At 29.6% G+C, this 27758-nt stretch overlaps 1 protein-coding gene across 9 annotated transcripts in view; it reads right to left on the bottom strand.

Annotated features, from left to right (window-relative positions):
- The window catches only part of LOC129952011 (SH3 and multiple ankyrin repeat domains protein 1), a 124425-nt gene that overhangs the window by 81695 nt on the left and 14972 nt on the right, over positions 1–27758 (bottom strand). The gene's annotated exons all lie outside the window — the stretch shown is intronic.

The following is a 27758-nucleotide window of genomic DNA, read 5'->3' as shown; positions in this document are numbered from 1 at the left end:
TACTATATTTCATGTATTATAAATATTACTCAACTAAAAATTTATATCAAAACATTCACGATAAAATGAAAACTGTCAGCATGCGTTCTCTTTTCAAGCCTTAATTGCAGGGTATCTTGTTAGCAGTTTGCATTTTAAAAGAGCTTGAACGCAAACAATTTATTTGGAATTCTAGTACACTAGGCTAATTACATATTTTGCTTTAGCTTAGCATTAGGATCACACTATATACATAGTAGATGCCACTCAGTCTCTTCAGCATTATCTCATTCGTATTATTCGACGCAATTTTCCAAGCTTATTTGATGAGAAACATAGGAAATGAAAAATTATTGTTAAGTGGTTCAGAACGTATGGAATAGAACTAAAGAAATACAAAAAAAATGTGCTCTGCACACTCTTTGTCTAGCATTTTGAAGATGGTAGCCGAAGTAACACGGTCTCACATAACGAGAACAGTGAATCTAATTATAATTTTTTGCAGAGTAGCTCATCAATCTTCAGTGCGCACCAATAAAATATCGTAGAACCTGATTTCACATTATTGTTTCAAGTTTAATGTTATTAATACCTGACGATGATGTGAGCTAAATGAAGATGAAAAAAAGAAGCTATATCAGGTGCAACAGAAGAATCATTATCCTCAGAGTCAGAGCATAGCCTAGATACCCGATCCCGTGATGGTAGAAAGATACAATGGAAAAATAAATCTCATTTCAACGACTACACAAATGCAGTACCGGATTATCCAGCAGCCAAAGTAAAGAGCTGTCTTCAACTTGCCTCGCTTAGGAACGTAAACTTATATTACACACAAAAGCAAAAACATTTACGTGAACAATTTGATGTGCATTGTAAAGTGAGCAGGTCCACGAGAGATATTTTCAAAGGGCCCGATGTCCTAAAGGTATTTTATTTAACTTTAAATTATTTTAAATAAAGCAAAGGTTTACCAATTGATGAGATATTAACACATGAATCCGTTATCTGGAAGGATGATAAATACTGTTCCGAAATAGGGCCTAGACAATTCTCTTTGGACTTAATACGGCCGTGAGGAACATATATATAAATATACATAAATATAGCGGAAAATATGCTGCAAATTATTTGCGTGAATGTACATTTTTGAAAACACATAAATAAGAGAATATCGTACGTTTGTTAATTAGCACCTTATACTGGTTTTTCTTCAACGTCAAAATCTGACCCATACATTATGCATACCTAAAGGTATATATGTACATATCTTTTATATTTTTATATATTTTGTACATACAATTTTCTGATTTTCATTGGTTTTGTTCTTGTAAATAGAAAATTGCACATTTGATTTCCCAGGTTAGCAGGTGAATAGTCTTGCGGTTTTGGTGTGATAAAGTGATGTAATAGATAAATTATAGTCCACTCTCGGGTGAAGAATGTAAATTTTTCACACACAATGAAAGGAGAATGCATGGGAAAATAGAGATGCATCTGTGCGACTGTTTTGTTTAGGCTCAGTGTGAAAACTCTTTTTTTTTCTAGCAACATGGACAAACAACACAACATACTGCAAATTGAAATGGTAAGCATAAACAAGTACTAGGTTTGCTTGTTATGGTGTAGTGCTTGAAAATAATAAACAAAGCATTACGCAGGGTTTAAAATATAAATCCAAGTGATGTAAAGAATTATATGTAGTGTTTTCGTAATTCGCTATAAGTGCAGGTAGTTTTGCTTGACCAATTTATCATACATACATTGAAGAGAGTAATGTCTTTATTATTGAGTTTCTTCAAAGCTAGTTTAAAGGAGTTTACACTAATTCAAAAATTTGATTTAGGCGTCAATATTGTTTCAATAATAATAATTTTACTGGTGTTTAAATCAAATTTTAAACTCGAAACCGTTTTAAGACTTGTTTTTTTTTAAAACTATTCTTTAATAATCTCAATAGTACTGGTGGCATAAGTCATACATTCTTTAATAAAGATACGATTTTAAATTTTGAACAAAATAACATATAATAAGTATAGTACACATTTTAAAATATTTTAAGAACTTGAGAATTTTCTATGTTCTATGCTATGTGCTTACAGAAAAATGCTGGTGGCGCAACAGTCGTATTTCACAATAACATTTCAGTTTTTTTTCCTGAAAACTCAACGCCCTGCAAGTGTCCATTGTGCTTTATCTCTTAAATTTCACCAAACTGTTTTTACTTCCGACATATAGGAACTATATGGCAAGCTTTGCATTCGTACAAAATTTCGAACTCGAGATTTTAATCAAACATGATATTACGATGGTAGAGAAGTCGAAAAAAGTGGGTCCCGCGATTCCGTCCGGTCTGTTTTGTCTGCCTGTCCACGCTCCTACAGCCTAAACCATTGGGTCGATTGAGTTCAAACTTGAAAGTTAAGGTTTTGAGCAGATTCGCGTTAGGAATTTTTTTTCATTTTTTAAGATCGAAACCAACAGTGGCTCCCATACAATTTTGTTGGTCTCTCTAAATTTTTTTATTTTTTGTATTGCTCAGGAAAGGTACCGCTCACATAGAACCGTTATTTATTTTTTTAAGGTTTCTCAGCAACTTATGAACCGATTTCAATAATTTTTTTTAATGAGCTCTTATATTGCTTTGACAATATTTAATTATCAAAAGTGCAATTTTTTATTCTTTGGATTTGGGTCAACATTTTTTTGTATACCAAAAATATTAATACAAGTTTAAGAAAAGGGCCAGAGAGAGTATATGTACTTTCTATTAGAATCACTTTTTAAACGTATGTATACACATTAAACCTATATAGGTGTTACGTATGAAAGAAGGAATGTCATTGGATTGTAGCAAGTAAACATAAACATGGCTGAGTACGCCAATGAACTATTCTTTATTCGTTTTAGACACCTTCCTAACTACACATCCAATAGGCGATCGCTTTACAATTTAAACATCCATGTTCTTCCTATTTCTTATCTTCAGATAACTTACTTTCCATCCTGGTTCTTCGTATATTAAACTAAAATAAAGCTATCCAAATTAAAAAGCTTTGAACGAACTAGTTAAATACACAAACCAATGTTTTCGTTGAGTATGCTTACAAGTATTTTTTATATCCCGCATGAGTTGTCCTATGATGAGTTGTGCCTTGGGATGAATCGCTGTTTTTTTTTTGACAAGTCAAATGGCATTTAATTCTTTGAAGACAAACTTATTTAACAGGTATATTTTTAAATCTTAGATAGGTACTTTAAACAGACTCTTTGCATACAGGAGCAAGTTCGTGAACATTTCCGATTTTTCTCCCATTGCTCTTTTTTAAGTACCAAACCAAAGATTGTCAATTTTCAAAATATTCCCTAGGCGAGATGATACTATAAAAGGCGCTCCGCTATTTCTATATGAATGTATAAATTATAAAAATGAACGTGCATTTTATGTGGAAAATGTTTATATTCAAATGAATTTTTAACTAAGAAACGAAAAAAAGTAGTCACAAAAAAGCTACATACTTTACGTTCTGTTTTAAGAACTACGCAAACACTTTTGATTAATCTTGACTTATTTTGCTTTGCTCAATTCAACAATAAACCTACAACGTATATAAATTAATAAATTAACTAGGAGTCATCAATGTATTAATGTTTGCTTATATAATAACGACTAAAAAAAATGTTTTCTCAAGAATGAAGCTGGTAATTTTTGTTTTGTGAATGTTATATCTAACATTATTACAAGACAGTGGATAAGTGGCCTCTTATCTGTCTACTAGCCCAGCACATTGATGCTTTTCTTGGTGCCACTGATACTTAAACTTTAATAAAAAAGTCAAACAGGAAGATGACAAGAGAAAAGAAGGCACAGTAGGTTGTTTTGTAAAACGATAATATAAACACAAAAACTCCAAATTCTAATAGCTCTTACAATAATTTTTTTGCACCTATATTTCCAAAATATCTATTTTTAAAACACCAAGCATGAAAAGTTTTCGAGTCCACCAAAAACATAAAACATAACTTTCATGTAATACTTATTAAGATATATGTATACCATATTTGAACTGTAAAACTCTGTTTTAGTTATATAAAGTCCTTATTAAGTATCTGACCAACAAACAAAAAAAACATTGGTTTTAATAACAACAACATATCTTCAAAAAATAACACTTAAATAATCTTCGGAAAATCTTGATTATTTTCTTGGGAAGAATCTACCTAACTTATTATATAGTCTGTACCTATTTGTATTCCTACCTATAATCTACAAACTTATATATATACATTATATAGTATATAAGTATGTACATATATATAATATGTACATATATATTCCATGGAAATGTAATATTAAAAATTACTTCTGGCATTGTTGATTTCAACTGCCGTATCGCGGTGGTCATTGGAATTAGCCAAACAATCACCTAGCTAACATATAGCAGATACAATTTAGGTCAGATCGAATTAAGATCAAACATAACTATAAAAACTATTATAAACACAAACCATTTTGGAATGTGAAATGCAATCACTGACGTCAATGCTACTGCAGTATAGCAATAGCGTACTTTCACTGAAATTCATAGTCATTTTCAGCGTTCGAGGAGGTTTTATAATAATATTTAATTTAAAAAATAAGTTTGTTACAGAATGCTTATCAATGTTCGGTTTAATTCGAATAGAACTAAGGTTGTCAATTGCAAGTATTAAAATGCTACATTTGAAATATCTTTTAGCCTAACATCCAGGTTAGAGAATTATTTGCGTTGCTATTTGTTAAGCGTTAAAATAAAGCAAAAAGTTTATTGTTGTTGAGTTTTGTTTTCACAGGAAGATACATTTTTTAACTTCTCAACTGCATTGTTGTGTTGCTTTGAAAGCGGGTGGTAAGTTAATAGGAGCAAATTGTAAACAAATGGCAAACAGATCTGGAATTCTAATTAGGAAATTTGTATTTGGAAAATGTGTAATAATGTGTGAACAAATTGTTTGCCGGTCAATTGAATGTTTTGTAAACATGAGCTCATTCGTACATTGTTTGTATACATATACAACTATCTGTTATTGCTGGCAACTGCCTTTGTTTTTAGCATGAGATTTGTATGGACTTTAGCAAGTTGTGTTAGGTGAATGTGGTCTAGGACCAGGTGCTGTAGTAATGATTGTAAATTTAATTGAACATAAAAGTGTAATAAAACGTTGAAGTTGCAAACCAAAATGTTAATGTCTGACTCTGTCAATGCAGAAATAAGCTAATAGATGTTTTTTTTTGTGTATATAAATACAATATTAGATAATTGTAAGTAGGTTACAATCTTCAAAAATGTAAAAAATACATTGACAAAAAAAAACAAATTTAGTTTGAGAAAACCCTACCTTAGAGAGATAGATATTCTTTATTTTCGTATTAACAGTTACATTTGGTAAGCTACCGCACAGTTTACATACAGTGATTTATATGTTTCTATGATAAACAAGTATATTAATTTGTATATAGAATTTAGATAGTATTACTTAAAGTAATAATTTTGAAGAAGATAACAAACAAAACCTTCAATTCAATTTAAAAAGGGCAGGTACATTTTGACTCTAATAAAATATAGATTTCTAAACTTTAGTTTAGAATTATGTTAGTAAAAAAAGGTTAGTATAAATTATAATTGATATTTATATTTTAATGTATTAGTAATTTGTTAGTAAGAATTAACACATTTTTAAATAAATAAATATAAATAAATAAAATAAATAAATTAATAAATAGATAAGTATAGACGAACAATACATTAATAATATACATATTGAAAATAAATTAATAGATTAACAATTTAACGAGTAATATTTAGACAAAGGTACCAACTAACAAAAACATATCGGAAAGATGGTTAATGATTCAATTTATTTATAAGCGGATTTTCAGAGATCTTACAATTTAGCAAGAAGGTCTTAATCAGTTTATTGATTCTTAGGGATATCAATTCAACATTTGATTTTTTATGTACGTCTATGGTGGAATGATATCATGGAAGGTTAAGCATCACTTTTAGAAGCTTGTTTTGTAATATTGTAGCTTTTTAAAACGACATTTTGTACATTTCCCCCAAACCTTGCATCCAGATGTAATGCTTAGAATACTACTTTTTGAATTATCATTTTATTGTCGTTGCTAAGAGAGGACTTTCTATTTATAAAAGGATACAAAATATTTATAGCAATGCTAACTTTTTGCAGAGTTCTGGCAATATGTTCTCTGAAAGTCAGTTTTTGGTCTCAATAAATACCAAGATATTTCATACTTGGTTCCCATTTGACATTTACACCATTAACAATAAGTTGATTGCTTGGTAACAAGATTTTCTTTTTCTACTGAAAAACATGGCTTGTAGTTTGTCATCATTCAGTTTTATTTTTCATTAAGTGCAGTAATTAGTCATCAATGCTATCGCATTTTTCAAATTTGTCTCAATAGTATGACTAAATTCATGCGATGAAAAGATGCCTGTATCATCCGAAAATATGGCTATCTGACAACCTGGTAATCTAGGAATATCAGAAGTATAAATATTGTACAGTAAAGGACCTAGTACTGATCCTTGCGAGACACCATAGTTGACTTGGTAACAGGTAGACGAAAACACTAAAGTAACGATTGGACAAAAAACTTTGGATAATTTTAAAAGGTACGAAGGAAACCTGAAATATGCCATCTTGTGCAAAACTCCATCGAGCCAAACTGAGTCAAATGCCTTTTCTATATCAAGTAGAATAAGTCCAGTCGATTTGCCAAGGGATCGATTTTTCTTACTATGTTTACAGAAAGTACAGTGATGCGTTCTGAATCCAAATTGTTTATTCGGAAATATCTGAAGCTCATCAATGATGCGTAATATTTTACATTTCAAATTTTTTTCGAAAACTGTGTTTACACAACTAAGCAAACTTATTGGTCGTTAGCTTGTTGGGAATTTTGACGGTTTCCCAGGTATAGGAATCGTTATTACCTTTGCATATTTCCAATTTAATGGAAAATATTGCGTTTTTAGACACGCGTTTATCAAAAAATTTAATTATCTAGTACATCTTATTTTTTGACTTTTAAGCTTGAAACGATGTATTTTACATCCTCCCTGGATATAAACTGATCCCTACCTTATTTTCATTTTCAAAGTAGTCACAAATTGGGCTATACGCGCGCGATTGCAGGTTTATTTTTGGGCCAAAACATGTTATTTTTTTTAAAATGCAATAAATTGAACAAAGTAAAAGTTTTTGTATGTGTTTTCAAAAGTAAGAGCAAATATTCCCCTCCATTATGGAAGAAATGGTATTTAAAGTAGCGGACCGATTTGATGGTTTTAGGGCGAACTATATATTGCTTCGATAATATTATCCTAAAGTGCTCAAATGAGTTACATCACAACTCCAATGCAGTCATTTGACAAGACAAGGCTGATAACACGATTTGGCAAATTGGCGAATAAACCAGAAGAAGTTGTTTAAATCCATGTTTTTTTTTTCAGTAAACAAAAATCGGTAAACATAGTAATGTAGTTGAGAAGCTAATGCATGATGGTGAGTTATTGAAACACATTTCACTGTCAAAATAATCTGTTTTAGAAAGGAACGACTAGATGGCCTACCTTGTATATACGTGTGTATATATATCTATATAGCTAAAAGGTTATGATGGAAGGTTATCGATTAAGTATTGTAAATAATAAATCGATTCCATCTTTCACAATAAATTTATTTAGAGTTATCAATATAAATGTTGTATTGCAAACAAATCTCTTAACCAAAAAAGAAAATGAATCTTGAATCTGCTTTTAACTTAATTTTAATGAAAAACTACTTTTATTTTGTATGGTTTTTTTATTATGAAACCATTTGTTTAAGTAAGAAAATGTGATTGGTGTTGTGACATGTTTGGAATTTAACTTTTTTTTAACTTTAGTATTTCGATAGGATAAAGACATTTTAATCATTTTAATTTTGATATTATTTTTATTCTTATTAGTGTAAAAGTGTACCATCTCCATATAAGGCAAAATATTTTAACCAAAAAATATATATGTACATACATATGTAAGTATACACTAATTCTACTTTATTTTTTTGGGTGCTGGGTATATTTTGTTTGTTTTATTCAAATCTAATACAAAGTCAATGTAAAAATATAGGTTTATCTGTATGTTATAGACATAGTTGTTAAAATATTATATTTTCGTATCGAAATATGCAAATGCAAAACAAAATTAAATCGATAACGGTTGCAAAGAATAACCAATTTATTTATAATAAATGTATTCATAAGTCAGACTATTATTTACTAATTCACAAGTAATGCCGTTCTCTATAGATATAGATTTGGCCCAGTAACATAAAGACAGCATTTCACACAGCGACAGTGACTGTGGCACACAAAAGATGAAAATATTTTTTTATTAGGTATCTCATTAGCATACAAATGACTTGGCAAACCTTTATTTAAAAACATAAAGCAGATAACAAGAGTCGAAAAGCATTTTCCATTCTATAAATACATTTTACAAAGATGAATAAACATTGTATGTACCTATGTATGTATGTCAATATCACGGGTGGGATCCCTTAAAACACTTGGTTTTAATAATTTTGTTAAATACAAGAATTATATCAAATTTCGCAAATAAAACATTTTGGATCAATTTAAAGTGTATGATAGATAATGAATTTAAATACATACACGTATATGCTATAATACTATAAAGTAATTAATCAATCATCTAAGATTAAGTGTGAAGTAATCCACTTCAAATAAAGAAGTGAAAACTACCCATCCTAAAAATCTTTCGAATATCTAAGGCTTTATAAAGAATAATTTTTTTTTAAAAACAAAGCTAGCACTACCGTACAATCTTACATGTTTAAGAACAAAAAATAACAGTACAACGACAATCATCAATTATTTAATCTAAATTAATTTCAAAAACAAATTTTTCCTAGCATATGCTATGTTTTCTTAACGCACAGAATCTGTTTATATAATTGTCGCCCGATGTCTATTGTTAAGATACTATAAGCAACATTTGTTTACATAGAAAACATAGGGATGTTTATCAGTGCACTGTTATTTTTAAGTTTACGAAAATAATAAGGCCGTCCTTTATCGGAAGTATGCTTTTGTGCTATAAGCGTTTATAATAATTAATTTTGGGTTCTGTCTTTAGTTTTTGTATGCGATGAATAAAACATAAATAAATGCTTATGTATTAATTTATGAATTAATTTCACAACTATTTTTATATTATTATGCACTTTGAGTTATTCGCTCATCTATAGTATACGGTAGTATACGTTTGTACTACCGTTAGATTTTTTTAGCAAAAAAATAACGCCTAATCTATTTACCCTCAACTATAGTTCCGATTTAACAGCAATCTAATATCATTATTAATTTTTGTATCAAATTTGAAAACAAAATTAAATCTTGAAAATTACTTAATTTTGCAAAAGCAAATATATACATATATAAAACAACACAGTAATAACCCCATTGTTTCCTATTTAAAACTACAATTCCGACAATAAATGGCCAACCTTCAGAGTTCTACCTTTTAAACAATCAATTTCCCGTAGTCGAGTCGTCGTCGTCAACACGGTCATGCACTGCTAAACTCACGTGGGAAATTCAAGTTCAAATCCAAAAAAGGAAAAGAAAACAGAAAACTTAAAACGGTCGGTACAGAAAACGTGCATCAATTTGACGATAACAATCATTTGGTGCACAATTGTTGCGACGACTCTTGCTAGATGAGCTTTCAGGCCCACACCACCACTAGTCTATGCTGACAAATAAACAATTACCTGTAGCAAGTATAATGCCATTACAATTTTGTTGTTGTAAGCTGCAATTAAATGAAGATTTTCATACCAACAAACTTATTTACTTAAAAATAGTATTGCGATAGTTTTCTGATGTTGTGGTAGTAAGTTGAAGGTAGATTTATATCACCTTTAATAGCACAACGGCGGCGCGGCGCGGCGGTGGCGCGGCGTGACGATAGGTGGAATTACCTTAACTTGTCATCGCTTTAAACAAATAACTATTCCGGACACACCTCAGTAACGTTGAATAAACTTGACTTAGGTTGGCTTAAAAGACTTGTGCCCTTAGCTTGAACCGATTAATTGACACTAATATATAGAAATTGAGTGATTTATCTACCAGTTGTGGTGTTTCCTGCAATATTTACTCGAGTGGTGTCGGTTTTAAAGGGCTGGTTAAATTCTAAATATCTTCAAATGTCGTTTGACGAAAACTTTAGCAATAAAAGAATGAAACAAAAACAACGAACTTTAATGGTTTCACGTATACGTAATATAACAATCAAAGAGCCACGGTTCGATGATGTCAAGTTCAGGGTCATATCTGAAGCGAAACGTCAGTAGTGCATTTTTTGATAATAACGCTTTTAATTCTTATGTGTGTTGTGTGGTCATAGATCATTAGATTTTGGAGACGTCACCGTCAGGTCTTGCGCAACTATCAGTCAGTTCGTCGAGAATAATTATTTATTGTTCGTTTTGTTCTTGTGGCAATCTAAACCGGGTATTTGTTTTTGTTTCTGATGTCGATATGGTTGGGAGAAAGTATCAATTGAACTTTGATTTAATTATTTAATAATTAGTTGTTTATAAAAACAAGATTAATTTGGTTTAGAACCACACTTGAAAAGTTTAAACAATTTAGTAAAATGCTGAACCCATTATTAGCAATTAATTAAGCTTAAAAGATGATTTATCTAATTTTAAACTATATTAACATTTTTCTAAAGTAAAGTAACTTTTAGCAATTTGCTAAATCTACATATATGATATCTGTACAATTTTTTTTATGAGAAAAGTGGAGGGGATAGTCTTGTGAATTTTTAGACATGTTTGGATGTTCGTTTTAAATAAAAGGTAATTAGCCCTTTACTAGTTAGCAAAACGAAAAGAATCGTATATACAGGGTCTGGGAAAAAAAACCTCCCGTATTTTTAGACGTTTATATTTAAAGCTATTTATAGATAAAATGGTATTCCGGATATAGATAGATAGAGGTCTACAACACGTGCCGTTTATAGTAATCATAATGGCGTTGCACGGTGAGCATCGCGCATTTGTCGTAGAGGAATATATCCGTAATGGTGGTTCTGCGATAACTACCCAGCGAGCATTTCGCATTTGATTTCAACTTGGACGACATGATCTTGTGCCGGATAGAAAAATAATTCAAGTTTGGTTATCAAACTTTAGAGAAACGGGTTCTGCGCTAAAAAGAAAATCGTCTGGCCGACCTTTAACCGCAACAACGCCGGATAATGTGGCACGTGTAAGTGCGTCTATCCAGCAATCTTCGAGGCGTTTAGAATTTAAACATGCAGTTGCCCTTGGCATTTTGCACACACATCTTCATATGCATCCCTACAAAATGATGATCGCACAAGAATTAAGTGAGAAAGATTTTGAAACTCGCAGAGCTATTTGTAAAGACATTCTTCAAAATCTATCGGATACTAAAAATAAACAAAATATCTGATACTGGGCAACAGAAAACCCGCATGAAAATTATCAACGACCACTTCACAGCCCTTATGTGACCGTTTGGTGTGCTGATGCTGAATTTAGTTTGTATTTTTTAGAAGAAAATGGGCAAAAAGTTACAGCTCATGCGGATCGCTGCTGTCACATGATTGAGACCTTTCTCCAACCAAACTTAAATCAGTTTACTATAGGAATCACAAAGAAGTCTGGTTCCAACAAGATAGCCACCATTTTGAGAGAGATGTTTCCAGGGCATTTTTTTTCTTTACGAGGAAATATTACCTGGTCAACAAGGTCCCCCGATTTATAACCTTGTGATTTTTTTCTTTGGGGACATTTAAAGGCCTAATTCTACACTTATCGCCCAACATCTTTGGACGCACTTATGGCTGAATCACAAACACGCTTTAGCTTCGGCTTCACCTGACGTTTACGAGTTCAGCCATAGGAATTCAATGCATGCTTTCACAATGAAGCTTCGACCTCACGTTTCGTTTGACAATCGTAAGGAAAAGAACATAATGTAACGTAATGTGACTCCAAAAGGATGCTCTATCTTCTAATTATCTGAACATTTGCTTTGTCTGACAGCTCAATAGCTGTACAAAAATGTCAACAAACAAAATATTTGCTCTTTGGAGGGATGAAATAATAGAAATGTCATTCAAAGCAACCTCGAAGCAGGCCCACCGTAACGCAGACCAAGCCGAAGCTGAAGCGTGCTTGTGATTCAGCCATTAAGGAGGCAATCACTTAGGAAGTGGCAGCCATTACACCAAAAATGACTCGACGAGCAATGGAAAACTTCCGGGAAAGGCTTCGTCAATTTATTAATAATAAAGGACAATATTTAACGGATATAATGTTTTAAACTAAGTTATATTTTATTTGATTTAAAATGACATAGTATTTAATTCAATAAAATTTATCTGTTAAATTGTTTATTTATTTGTCATTGCCTTTAAAAATATTAGAGATCTTTTTGTCGGACCCTGTATGTATATTATATATATATCGAGCCCTTCCCGCAAATTTATTGTAAGCGCCAAAATTAATTTTATCGTAAACGACAAATCAAAAGCTTACTGCTGGTCCTTGAAACAACTTGTGCCTATAGTCAGTATTGAAAATTAGTAATTATCCTACAGTTAAGAAATAGCAACAGCCTCCAAGGTTCTATGTGTTATTAGCAAATTTTAATAATTAAGTTTTCTTTTTTATTGAAAATGTCGCTTACGATAAAATGGCGGGAAGGGCTCGATATCTTAACGTGATACCAAACCAATATATTTTTGGAAAAAATCCAATTAACATTTTTTTTTTGTATAAATCAAAAAAAAACTTTTAAAAAAAAATCACCTCGAATATTCTACGAATAAAAAATGGTTTTATCTTCAAAACAATTTTGTGCAACGAAAAATAACGTTTTAAACATCTGGTAAAATTTTTAGAAAAATCAAATTGACAGTTTTTTTATAAAAAAAATAAAAACATTACTCAAAGTTGGTAAAAATTTAATTTTAACTCAAATATCTTTTCAAAAATTTGAGATTATGGCTTACAACTAATTTTATCTTATAAGAATTATTGTTTTCAACATTCGGTAAAATTTTGAGACAAATTTAATGGATAGTTTTTTCTACAAAAAATAAAAACTTAAAATTAAATTTAACAAAAGTTGGTAAACATTGATTTTCGACACAAATATCTTTTCAAAAAATTAAGGTAATGGCTTCCAACTAATTTTATATTATAAAAAATATTGTTTTTAACATTTGGAAAAATTTTGAGAAAAATAGAATTGACAGTTTTATTTACAAAAAATAAAAACCTAATCAAAAAAAAACTAAATAAAAGTTGGTAAAAATTAATTTTCGACTCAAATACCTTTTTTAAAAATTTGAGATTATGCCTTCCATTTTATCTTATAAGAAATATTGTTTTCAACATTCGAAAAAATTTTAAGAGAAATCTAATTGACAGCTTTTTTAACTTAAAATAAAAACCTAAATGAAAAACAATACTAAAACTTGGTAAGAGTTTACTTTGGACTCAAAAAATCTATTAAAAATGGTACACAAATTTGGCTAAAATTGATTTGCGGTTATCGATATCTCTTCATTAATTTCATTCATCAAATTTGTTAAAATTTAAGAAATGCTACTAAAATTAGCAAAAATTTGTTTTCGAATAAAAATATATTTAACGAAACTAGATTTTCAAACTAAACTATTTCTTTATATGAAAAATATTGTTGGTAATTTTAATTTTTTTAAAAATAATTCAACTGACAACCTTTTTTAAACCAACACGAAAACCTACAAAGTTTTAAGGAAGACAAATCGAAAGACGGGATGGGAAATTATCAGTGTGGGTCGCATCCCAGCCTCTTTTTTTAATTGTTGATTGTTTTATGCACCCTTATGTACTATTTCATAAATTTGTCGCAGTGCAGCCAATTTCTGGGTCTTTTCTCATGTTATGTTTTTGTTTAACCTAGCAAACTTTAATCAAACAATGAATTTCATGACTGTTTCACCATTCAATGCTACAGGGCAATTTATAATTTGTCTTTGCTTCTGCTCTCATTTAATTTTTAATAACTATAAAATTTCATCCTACATTTTGAGATTATAACACAAACACGTTTATGAATCCTCAAGAGGGTATTCATGTATATTGTTGTACTATAGCAGAAACGCCGCGACGCGCAGTGCATGTAATGCAATTTGTACATTTTTATTGAGATTTATGTTCAACATCTTGTCGATATGTGGCAATATCAACTAAATTAAATGCATCTTATATCGACTAAAATCAGGGAGTTCGAATCAATATGTGATGTAATGTTTTTATTAAAAATCAAACAACGTTTTTACAAAATAATGCTAAAACGCAATACACTTATAGGATTACCACTTTCAGATATGTGTAATATTTGACGTTTGTCAGCCATGTTTATGTTAGTAGAATTATTTTTTAATGTTTTTTTATGTTCAAATATGGGAGAAAATTATAAACATGTATTTGGCACTCTAAGATTTGTGTTTTCACATTCTTTAATAAAAACAAAATTTACATTACATAAGAAAAATAAAAAACAATACTATTATTTTCGTTGTTCAGACGACAGCGCTGATATAATGGTACATCGAAGAGTATAATGTAATATTTTCTTTAACTAACAACTGTGACCGCGATTTAGATCTTATTTCAGTTTCAAATTGGAATTATAAGACGACAGGTGATGAGGAGTAAGTAAGGTGAAGATGGTAAGATTGAATATTATACACTGGTGTCATAATGCTGACAGCATTGAAGATTTTGTAGATGTTTTGTCATTGATATTTACCGCGTAAACATAGAGCGCAACGTGTATTAGCCTAACTCACATAAATTCAAGAAGCATGTGGTTACGAGATTCTATATTACTCTCTCAAGGTCTTAATAAACCAAGTGTAAAAAAGTTGTTTCTTTATTTTATTATTATTTTTATTATCACTCAATCTAATTTAAAAAAAAAAAACATACAAAGTTTTATAAACTTAAATTAATATTTATTTTTTAAAACGTTTTCCCTATTCTCAGCATGAAGAAAACTCTGTATGGTCTTAATTCTGTACGACAGAATTCTGGTTGGTCTGCATTTCAATCCTGTAGATAGACGAAAAATCGATTTTTTTTCCATCCCATTTATAGCATTTCGAAATAAAGATTTTTTTAGAAAAAAAATATTTTTGTAAAAAAGGTATCATTACAATTTGTCATTAGCCCTACTTTTATTTAAACATTTAAAGACCATACAATTATATTAGTTCTCTTTGAATAAACGTAATTTTGTAGTGTTCCAAAAAAAGTTGCTGGTTTTCAAATTTAAGTGACTTTTTTCATCAACATATCAAGATGTTAATTTTTTGTTTATTTTTTGGTATTGGTTTGTAAATTTGTATATTGCTAGTTACATTCATTTAATGTTTAATAACTTCTTTTTGACTATTTATTTACAAAAAATCAAGTTCTGCGTTTGTTTTATAAATGTGGTTAAAATACACACTCTGCAAGGATACGCTGTTTTCAATAATACAATTTTGTGATCAGAATAACAGATATACAGTTCAGTATATATATAAAATGATACAGCATTTTAGTATATAATATTCTAAATTTACAGCGTTCACTGAATTTATGACGTACAGTGTTTTGCAATACAGAATTATGAAAAAAGAGTCCTTCGACCAGCTCGCAATTCAGAATTTCCAATCCTTTTGACAAACAGGTTGAATAACTCTTCTTATAAAGTTATTTATTGTTTCAAACTAATATTGAAATTGGATAATGCAGTTGGAGTGTTTCTGTAGCTTTGTTCACTGAAAACTTTAATGAAACAGAAAACACAACTTAAGCTAAACCAAAGCAACCTTTCCATATTTGGAATAGGATATTAAATGAAGTTACAGCTTTTATATTTTTCTTAATCTAGATATTTTATAGACGGGGATTGAATTATTTTAAAATAATAATTATAATACCACACTGAGCAAGTTCACAAATAAGGCGAATTGCAGAGGCTGAACAAGAACACTTATATAGAGCACTTATTATAATAATGGAAACGCTTTTTAAAGACAATTCACCTCACTGAGACTGAGACTGAAGTCACCTTTCCATATAATAAATAAATATCTATGATATTACTGTACACACAAAAATGAATATAAGATGACCGGAAATAACTCATATTTTTTTTTCTGATGTAATAATTTTTGTAATATGGACTTTCGGCCAAGGAATCAGACAAGACCGTGTTTTTGATGTTTTTAGTTAAAGTAATTTGAATTAATTTATTCACCATTTTTCTGAAGTTTTCTTGCACTCTATTTCTTGAGCACTGGAAATTAATATGTTACATTCAAGCAAGAAAAAATGGTCAAGTAATGTGCATAACTTAAATTGGGTATAACCTAAGACATTCAAAAATTGCATATACATTTCAAATTGCGATATTGAAACTTAAACAGAAGCACGCAATCGAAATGGAGTTTTGCACATTTTTGTTGTGTTGAACAATGCATATAATTGAAACTTGAAAATTATTAGTTTAAAAGACTAGTCTGTGTAAATGGACCAAATATGAATGCACACTTTTAAAAATAAAATGCACGACTGGGTCGCACGAACTTGCTTCTGTATGCAAAGAGTCTGTTTAAAGTACCAATATAAGTTTTAAAAATATATATAAGTTTGTCTTCAAAGAATTAAATGCCATTTGACTTGTTAAAAAAACCAGCGATTCATCCCAAGACACAACTTATCGTAGGACAACTCATGTCGGAAATGAAAAATACTTGTAAGCATACTCAACGAAAACAATTGTTTGTATATTCAACTAGTTCGTTCAAAGCTTTTTAATTTGGATAGTTTTATTTTAGTTTAATATAAGAAGAACCAGGATGGAAAGTAAATTATCTGAAGATAAGAAAGAGGAAGAACATGGATGTTTAAATTATAAAGCGATCGCCTATTGGTTGTGTAGTTAGACAGTGTCTAAAACGAATCAGCGCAAACATGTTTTCGTTAAATTTTAAAAGAAACAAGCATACGAACAAGTACAAGAAATTGCTATTCATCTGTTGTTTACAGTGAGGCTCTTATGCGTTTTGGATTTTAGTTATGAAGTGACACGTAAGCAATAGTTGTAGAGGTTATACGTAATGTGTATACAAACGTTGAAATAGTGATTCTAATAGAAAATACATATGCTCTTTCTGGCCCGTTTCTTAAACTTGTTCTTAGTATTTATTCTTTTATATAGGCGAAGGCAGGTAAATTATGTGTGAAACAACCTTATTCGTAAAGAATAATATTTTAAAATCATATATACAAAGGTACCAAGATAATACTTCCTGGTAGAAACTTTAAAATAGATTGTTGATTAAATATATCATATTCGTTAATCCGATACAGTGGCGCTACACGGAGGGCCATAGTTGGTATTTCCAATAATTATTGTTATAAAAATACATAAATATGTTAAAATAATATAAAAAAACTATTTTCAGATTAAAATTTTACCTGAAAAAAGTTTGTCTTCAAGAATTTAAATGCCATTTTATAAATCAAAAAACACTTGATTTACATTTTTTTTTTTGAAAATCTCTAGAACAGTTTTTTTTAAAATTAATTTTGTATATATGTACATATGTATAAAATTTTTCAATTTTGTTCTAAAAACATTTTTGGTATGCAGTTGTGATTATTAATATAAGCTCTTCATTTGAATTTCGTAAAAAATATTGACCCGTTTTTGAGATATAGAATTTTGAAAAATATTTTCATTCATTCAATATTTTTTTTTAAATCCATACAATAAAAAATTGCGTTTTAGATAATCAAATATTGTCAAATATATACAAGAGCTTATTCAAAAAAATATTGAAATCAGTTCATGAGTTGCTGAGAACATTAAAAAACAAAATAACGGTTATATGAGCGGTACCTTTCCTGAGCAATACAAAAATATGTTTTTCTTATTAAAGGAAGCCAAGTTAAAAAATGAAATTTTAGAGAAAATTTAAAAAAAAAATGTATCGGTTTGTTGTTAAGAAAGTTCGAATTTTCGTTTTTTGACCAAAAAAATTGTATGGGAGCCACGTTTGATCTTAAAAAAAACGCCTAACGCGAATCTGCTCAAAACCTTAACTTTTTAGTTTGAACTCAATCGACCCAATGGTTCAGGCGTGGCCAGCCAGACGAAACAGACCGGACGGAATCGCGGGACCCGCTTTTTTCGACTTCTCTACCATCGTAATATCATGTTTGATTCAAATCTCGAGTTCGAATTTTTTTACGAATGCAAAACTTGCCATATACTCGTAGTTCCTATATGTCGCAAGTAAAAATTAAGATTTAAAAGATTTTAATTCATGTTGTGTAGTAACAAATTATTAAATTTTAATACATTGTTTTTTTTTTGTTGCTTTTATTTTTTAATTAAATGTACCTACATGTTTTTCACGATATTTTTATGTTTGTATGCTTTTACATATTTTTCACAATGGAACAAGCAAACAACAACTATTTACTAGTTGTATAATCAGATGTACTGCGTACGTGTTTTTGTTCTTTAACAGAATGTTAAATAAATTTTCAATCGTTTTAGTCTCGTAAGAAATTGGCAGTCGCACTTTTAAATTGGAATTCGTTTTAGGTCAAATTTATTATGAATAATAAAAAAAAATAAGATAATAACATTCAATACATTTTTTTTTATTTTATTTTCAAAAAAGGTCACAGTACTCTGTGAGTTTTGAATAACCAAAACTCTCAAAATAATAACGTATATCATCTTCGTCATAATATTGGTTAAAACAAATTGACGAGAAATAGATTCATTATCTCTTGGATCATTAAAAAAGCGCTCCTAAGATTCTAAGTTGATGCACTGGCTCTGTCAATTGAACTTGGAAAGTCATGGTCCGAAGGGCGGGCCATGAAGTTAGTAAGATAAAATATTATAGTAAAGTGACCAAGAAAAGTTGAAGGCCACAAGTTAATGACTTTGAAATCACCTGCTATAGGTGTAAAGTCCGTTCACATAATAAAAAAAAGTAGAACGTTGCTTTTGAAAATTGAAAAAAAAAACCTACTTAGGAGTATGCAACAGCAATCCCCGATCCATACATTCGTTTAATTTGGAAAAAAATAAACTATATGTCTTCAGAGTCATCATTTCTAATGGATGCCTTCAATAGAAGTCCAATCTACTCACCTGCTTGTTCCATGTCAGTAATGGTAATGGAGTAGAATGGTATATAGAGAAGGAGGCGGACTTTGAAGTCCATTTAGGTCAACTGAAATTCGTTGGAAGAGAAGTTCGCTTTTCTCCAGAAAATTGTGAGCTCGGTTTATTTTTTTTTTTTTTGTGGTTTGCACGTATAGACGTTCTATTGCAACATAGACGTTTCCATTGAACGTATTGTAAATATAATATATATATGTACCTATATGGCTGAAATCAAAAACCTTATGCAACTTGTCACTCGCATATATGCACGAACTGGATTGGACATTGTGCAACTGACAATCAGAGTTGTCTATGAGTTAAAGTTTATTAATATATAGAGACAATGATGAGGCTGGATTATAATTAACTCAGGTATGCCAATGGCACAAAGGGTTCTGTGCGGTCATCAGAATTTTGATACATCATGCAATAAAAGCCATACGTATATTACCTACCTCACAATTTTGTTTTCTGCGTTTTCTTCTTATTTGCATCATTGTTACTTGAATATTAGAATCTGATTTATTTATTTATTATAAAGTTTCCTTATTTAACACTTTGATCTGAAAAAAGCTTGTATGTAAATTATCGCTGGGAAAATTATCAATTTTCTTAAATTTAAATAAAGCAGTATTTGGTAAATTATAAACATAGAAAATGATTAGCATTATACCTATGTATACGTATCGTATATGCACATTATCAAAACGTGATTAAGATCCTAGCAAAATCTTGAGTGAAATGATTTCGTACTTGATACTTTGATTCGGTGTTAAATGAAATAAATAAAATATTGATTATGCAATACTGCAAATAATCTAGCCATATTTCAGTTGATATGCTCTTATCTTTCAGGGTTATAAAGTTTCTGAACATTGAAGATATCCGATACTGTTTAACTATTTATAATCACCATATATTTCAAATTAAAAATAAAAATACCTGCCAATCAGTACTTTGGATTTTTGATTTAGGGCAACATTGAACTTTAGTAAAAAAGTCATAACATTTGTTAATGGTGTGATATTTATGTATAAAGCTATTCCATTTTATGTGATACAGTATTATATAAAACAAATAGAAAAGTATTTTGGCAAGAGACAGTAATAGTTATAAAATCAAAAAAAAATATATCTTCTACCAAGAAGGTTATTTTTCGCAAATATGTTAGCAGAAATGTGTAATTCGATGTACTCATAGATTGATGTTTTTAAATTAAAAGTTTGAAGGCTTTAATCCACTTACATTTATTAACATACTATTTTCCTTATCAAAAATATGTTTACTTATGTGTAACTGTGTACATATACAATATACAATATTACTTCGAATTTTCACCTCATGTAACTGTTCAACTAAAGACATGAATTTCACTTTAACCCTTAAAACTTTGTATGATGGAATGAATTGATTAGAAAAAAGATTAGACTCAATCAATTAATTAAATGCAGATTAGTTGGAAAAAATAAATACAAAAAAATGTAAAGTTAAATATGATTGGTATGGTTAATAAAAATACAAGAGTTACATTGAAAATCAAAATATTTGTATTCTTTTGAATAAGTCAGAATATATACATACATACGTGTGTATGCATGTAGGTCAGTTTTGATTTATATAGACTTGCTTAAACACAATTTTATAAAGTATAGTCTGAAAGTAAGTACGCAAATGCGCTTTTTAAGCAAAATAATACTCCATGACCTTGTGATGAATGCGTTTTTGTTACAAATTCGGTCATATTTATGTTAACAACATTAATAAGAGACCTATTTTGGTGACATGAACTTGCAGTTTTCATTGCGGTTTATGCTTACAGAACTAGTTGATTAAAAACAATTCAGGACTACTATATTTTATATTAGCTATATTACGTTTTATGTGTAAAATAAAAGCGTACAGCAAACATTACATTCGCTTACCATAGGTATCCCAGGTATTAGTTCAAATTCGCGTCAATTAATTGAATTATAATGGTATGAAGTATAAATATGTGTCAACATTATCTATAAGACGTTGAAATAAAATGTATTTTGTCTTTTAAAGTCAAACACAATCTTGAGACAGTTGGGCATTTTAGAGCAATCAATATCTTCCCTTTATTAAAAACTAAAAATCGCATTGACCAATTGAGTAATTATAGCACTTACATGCTTTTTTCGTAACTCTTAAACTGACCATTTTGGAATGTTGTATTTGGCATAAGCGTTTTAGCGTTTGCAGAGAAGAAACCAACCACAATACTTGACGTTGTTAGTTTATTTTACCCAAACGGATTTATAGTTTGAGCTATTAAACAACTTGTAAATACATTATAACCCATCCGCCTACACAAACGCACTTGTCACACAAACACACTATTTACTATGAAAATGATATATTCTTTATAAAGTAAATACATACTCGTATGTACATACATAAATAATGTATTATTATACTAATTTATAGCAATAGAAACAATCCAACCTGATATTTACACAATTTTTGGTGGGTCTTATGCCCGAGTGTGAATTCAAGTCAAACACAATCCCTTTGCCAAATTATTGGTATTTGAGTTTATAGACAAACTATAACAATCCTGTGCATAATTTACTGTATTTTGTCATTGCAACTTAGTGAACTTTTGAACAAGTTGGAAGTAATTTTAGAAAGTATCATGAGAAAAAATAAACTTTTAAAAAACTTTTTTCTTAGTTTCCTCAATTTTTTCTTCAATTCGCAACTACTGTGTAGGCCTAGGATAAAGAAAATGTAAATCTGAACAGAAGTGATATTAGAGTGAAATGCGATATTTTGATCTTGTGATCCTCGGTCATAACACAATTATCAGTGGTATCACTAGCTAGAACTTTCACATAAAACCAAAGATTTTAGAAGACAACAAAATTGTCATATAATATTAAAAAGTTTTGCTATCTTATACCAGATATTTGATTTTGTATATTATTAAAATAAATAGTTCATATTCTTAAGGTTTTTACACATTATATTGTTTATATAATAATTCTCAACATCAAATCTTTGGTGGATGTTATATTAGCTTGGTTTCAAAGTTATCGTAGAATGTAAAAGTCAAGCCATTTACTCCATTTTTTCTCAACTTTTTTGTGTTAATAAAACAGATCCCTGGACATAACCGATCTATTCCTGTTTAATGATCTTAAATTCCTTGACTGTACATGAGGCTATTTATGTGTATGTATGTATATACATTAGTGAATGTGTGCATATTATATTTGTATAAGTTAAGGTTTGACAAAAAAGCAAATACTGCCGCTACCGCTGCCAAAATGTAGGCGAACAAGTTGTTCAAGTCTCCGAAATGCTATTACATATCACAGACCAGTCCATAGGCAAAATGCAGGAAACTGGATTAATAATAATTATTATTATTATTGTGTTTTATTTTTATTGTTGTTTTTTTTGAACATGTAGAAGTTACTAAAGTGTGCGGATTTTTATATGCTTGTATGCTAGTATCAAGAATGTCTTGAGGTTATTGCCGATGTCTGTCACCAAACAAACTTCAACAATGCAGCAACAGACCAAGCCAAAGACCACCCGACATTTTGTCCGGCTTCGCTGCCTTCATATACATGTAAGTTTCACAGCCGCACGTTGCAACTCTTAGCTGATAACTTACATTTTCTTATAAAAAGAAACTATTGCCAATCGATTATTCAGCATAGTGGAGTAAACAAGCTTTCATTCATTAAATGTGACGCGACCGCGTAAATTTATGGCCGCCGCCGCAAAGTCGTATGCGACCAGATGTCAAATATAGGAACAAAATACCAGCTAATAAAACAACTATTTAACAACCCTGTTAAGTTCCAATTTACTGTATTTTTTTTTTATAAATTGTCATTTTACAAAATTGTTCATAAGAAAAAAGATAAAATATGCTATTCCTTTAATAGAATAGCCGAATGCACCTTCAGGCCAATAATGACAGGAGAAGAACAATATCTATTCTTGTTCGGAGAGCATTTGCGTCTGTTTAATGTTTTTGAATCGCAATCGTTTTCGAGAAACGTTGAAAGGTAGGATTATAGTTAAAACTATATAATAATTTTGATTTCAACGATTTAAGAACAGATGCCTTTTGTATTGAAAATGTCTCTTTGGCATACTTAAATTGAGTACTAAACGATTTTTAACATCATAAATTTAATTTAAAAATATTAATGCAAGACAGATTTATTTAAAACTTTTTGTTTATGTTTTTTGTTTTATTAAACAAATTTATTCCTACACTAAATTTAAGGGCATTTTTTTATAATCCAATCTATACAAAATCTGAATAGTATACATTCATTATACTGGTTGACAAAAGCATGTTTTATTTTGGTTGCACACAAAAATCAATACTTTTTTATTCTTAATTTGAATCTCACCCCTAAATCTTTCTATCACAACATATTTTTTTTAGTACGCGACCTTAAAAATGCTAAAAACAAAAACAAGCTTGTATTTTAAGCCTAAGTAAAAACTCAAAATATTTCTTAACAATAAATTGTATGATGTTTTTGAAAAATACGGATCTTTTTTTTTAGATACAGTTTAAAGCATTTAAGTATCTATATGAAGTTTCGAGAACAAATTGAATTTGGTACTTTAATAGTTTTAGAAAATACGTTTTGGACTTAATTTTTAGTGCTGATTTTAAATTCGAATTAATTTTAATTTTTTGCTCGAGTTTTAAAAATACCCGTTTTCAACATTATTTTTATATTTTTGCACATTTCAAAAACTTAATGTAATAAAATTATGTCTGTCAATTTCGTATTACCAATTAAATTTTTAGGAAACGAATTCGAATTTTAGGAAACTAATACAAATTTTAGTAAATAATAAAATTAAAACTAAAAGTTTTTCGTAAACTAATTGTAAAAAAACTTGTTTTCTTGTAAATGTTCAAACTTTAATGAAACACTACCAAAAAGTTGAATTTTTCAAGCAAATCTAGCACTACTATACCTGAACTATGTTTTCTCACGGGATTTTCACCTCCGAATTTGTTTGAACAATTGCCGTAATATGTCTACTAATAAGTTTTGCAATAAAGTAAATTGTAGCGCCCTTTTTCTTAAAAATGTTAACACTTTAATGAAACACCACCAAAAAGTAGCGTTTGCTTGAAAATGCTACTTTTGGTAGTGTTTCATTAAAGTGTGAACATTTTTATGAAAAGAGGGTCAGACAGTTTTTTTCCTCTCATAACAAATTTACAACAAAATCACGACAATTAATCCCATTATTAGTTTCCTAAAGTTTTAAAGTGGTAAAGCTAACTTGACAGTCATAATAGAATTGTTTATACATCAGATTCGTTACAAGAACAAAACTTACTTTTAAACTATTTTGCCTTGAGCAAAAATGGTTTCTTTTAGATTTTTGTAAGACAGGTGAAATCGATCAACTTTTGAAGTTTTTTTAAAGTATTTTATGAAATATAAGTATATATTTTTATTGAATATTAAAAAAAAAGATTACATTGACGACCAGTGTTATTGTTCTTCCTTCTTTTGACATATCGGTGGCTGTTTTTTTTAAAGAATTTAACTACGTTATATGCGCATTATGCACACCTATGTTATACCAATGTTTTTATATTGTTTTATTTAAACAAAAAAAAACAAGAATTTATCTATCTACCAAAAGCTTATAAAATGAATATTTTAAGAAATGCAAATGTACTTTTATGCATTGCAAATTACTTCTTTAAACATAATAATGAAACAGCGGATCATATATCCACTTTTTTTTATTTATTTTTATAAAACTCTTATTTTTGGCATTAAAAAGTGAATTGCATGCATTTAAAGCAAACAAAGAATCGATCTTAATAGGATTAAGTTTAGTTGATACCAGTTTTTACAAATTTGTTATTCCAAATTGTTATGACCAACAGATAATTATTTTGGCATAACTAAATATTTAAATAGATTTTAATCTGTATGAAATTTTTTATTATTAACTCACCTTACACTCACCAATGACAAAGCAAATAGCATCACAAGTTTCTAATATGCTAATAATTACCTGAAAAGACAGGAAATAATTTCATTATCAATTGTTGCTTGAATACACAAAAAAATGATTAGCATTTGAGTATCTGAATCATAAATTTCATGTGCACTTACAGTTAAATGCTTAAATTACAAGGAAGAGGAGAAGTTTTTATTAATAAATACTAACGTATATATTTTAGTGCTTAATATCGCCGTTCCAAGAAACTTGGCCATTAAATTGTACCCAGAAAGATTTTTTTAATTTCTTCAATATAAGGATGAATTTAGAAAATGACGTAATATTTTTAGAAAGATGTTTACTTTTTATTTTGAAGCATCATTTTGTTTTTATGTTATAATGTAGCGCTAAAATGTGAATCTTAATTAAAAAAAAGATTGGGCAGTTATCAGTTTTATATTTTATCTGTAATAGTTTCGGTATGTCTCTGTATACATATAGATATGACAATCGCTCCTTATGTCATCGCCATAGCGGCGACTTCGTTGTTTATTGAGTATTTCAAATTGTGTAAAGATTCCAATTCGTCCAGATAGAGCGTTTTCAGCTCATACAAATTCTACTTGATAGCCTTATCGACTAACAATAATATCTGAGCTGTCATAAACTATTTCACTTTAGTCGAATTGCAGTTCAACGAACCAATTACAACGAACGTTGTAATTGGTTCATAAAATAAAAAAAACACATTGCATTGTCAGTTTGTTACTGCTTGATTAATATTTGAAAATACTCAATCTTGTTTACTTGACATTTATGAAGAGTAAGATCATTTTGATTTTATAACTTCATTCTTATGATAACGTAGAATAATACTCATAAATCATACATTAGTTATCAGTACAAGAAGGAATACCTAGTTCGCCTAAGAATCAATCCTTTTGTAAATTAATTTTTTACCAAAATTTTACCAGTTTTTAGAAGTAATTTTTGTAAGTTTTTGACATAGTAAGTATTTTGATTTTTTTTGCAAAAAAAATTAATTTGATTTTCCTAAAAATTTGTAGAGGTCTACGAAAGTTTTCAAGTATGTATTAATATATGTATGATCTAAGCAACGAAAACTTAAACCTTTAGTAATACCCTTCAAAAGTAAATGTTCATTGTACCACAGTTTAATTTTTGTATTCGATAAAAATAATACGTACAAATTTGGACTAATGCAAAAATCTTTGTATTGAATATGTTACTTAGTTAATACAAAAAAAAATATGAATATACACATTCATTAAATATTCAATCGTCAGTTGTGAGAACGGAATAAGTCCATTTTGCAAAAGTGTTGGGAAAACGCAAAACGCAGATAAAATGGAGATCACGTGGATTTGAGTGGAATGAGATAAACATTTTGTTTGAAGTCGGTTCTGGTAGCCAGGTATAACGGTTTGAAAACGTTGAACTTACTCCGTTCTTGCAACTTATGGTTTGAAATTTCAAATAAAACTAAAATTTTAATGAAATAAATACATGATTTATTTAAAATAAAGTTTTAAATGATAACAAAATATTTAGGTAATAGTAGGGATTATTTAATAAAAAAAAGTGTTATACATAAGCAAGATCACATACAAAAATATAGTAAAAACAAAGTTTAATAAAAAAAAAGTTGTATCCTTCTTCTTCATCACCACCTTCAGAAGCTGTGTGTTGGTCAGTTGTCTGTATTTAGAAATCATAAACATGGAATCCTTGTTTAATGATTTGCTGGTGTTCGTTACTTTAATTAATCCATTTCGTTTTGCCTTAGATATCATTGTGTTGTATTCGCAGGGAGTGAATATGCGATCAGTTCTTCTTATAAGCGTTTTTGATATCCCAAAATTCCGATCACATTGCAGTAATGAGTGCCCCCTACAGGAAAGTACTGATGAATAGCCTTAAAACGGCTAAATACATGTAGTTCTTTGATAGCAGGATCAAGATTTTGAATATTTTTCCATAGCAGACTGCAAACGTCATCGGTCCTCGCTTTGCTATGCCTTCATGGTACTTATAAAAGTCCGCAGTGTTCGTCTTTATATCATGGACGCAAAATACATAGAGCCACAGTTTTCGCACATAAAACATTTCTTGCACTGAAATCTTCGGCAAAGGCAGGTTCTGCATATAGTCAAAACCAATAGCTCCAACATCTTCTCTTTCACCACATATTTTTACACGTCTCAGATGAATCATTTTTTCTGCGGCCGCCTCACGTATAGCTGTATCACTTAGTTCAGGATACTTAGTGCAGAAAAGTTCATACATTATCTTGATATTCAGTGATGCCTTCAAATACTGAATATGCTTGCTGCTGTAGTGTGATTCTTTTAAGGGGAAGGATCGTATGTGATCATTCATAGCAACAAGCACACTGTTGTTTGCACGTTCATCATGTTTCCCACGCTGATCAACA

The sequence above is a fragment of the Eupeodes corollae genome, chromosome 3 (genome assembly GCF_945859685.1).
Source record: "Eupeodes corollae chromosome 3, idEupCoro1.1, whole genome shotgun sequence".
NCBI lineage: Eukaryota > Metazoa > Arthropoda > Insecta > Diptera > Syrphidae > Eupeodes > Eupeodes corollae.
Note: the sequence above shows the minus strand (reverse complement) of the source record. Positions and strands in the feature narration are given on the sequence as shown.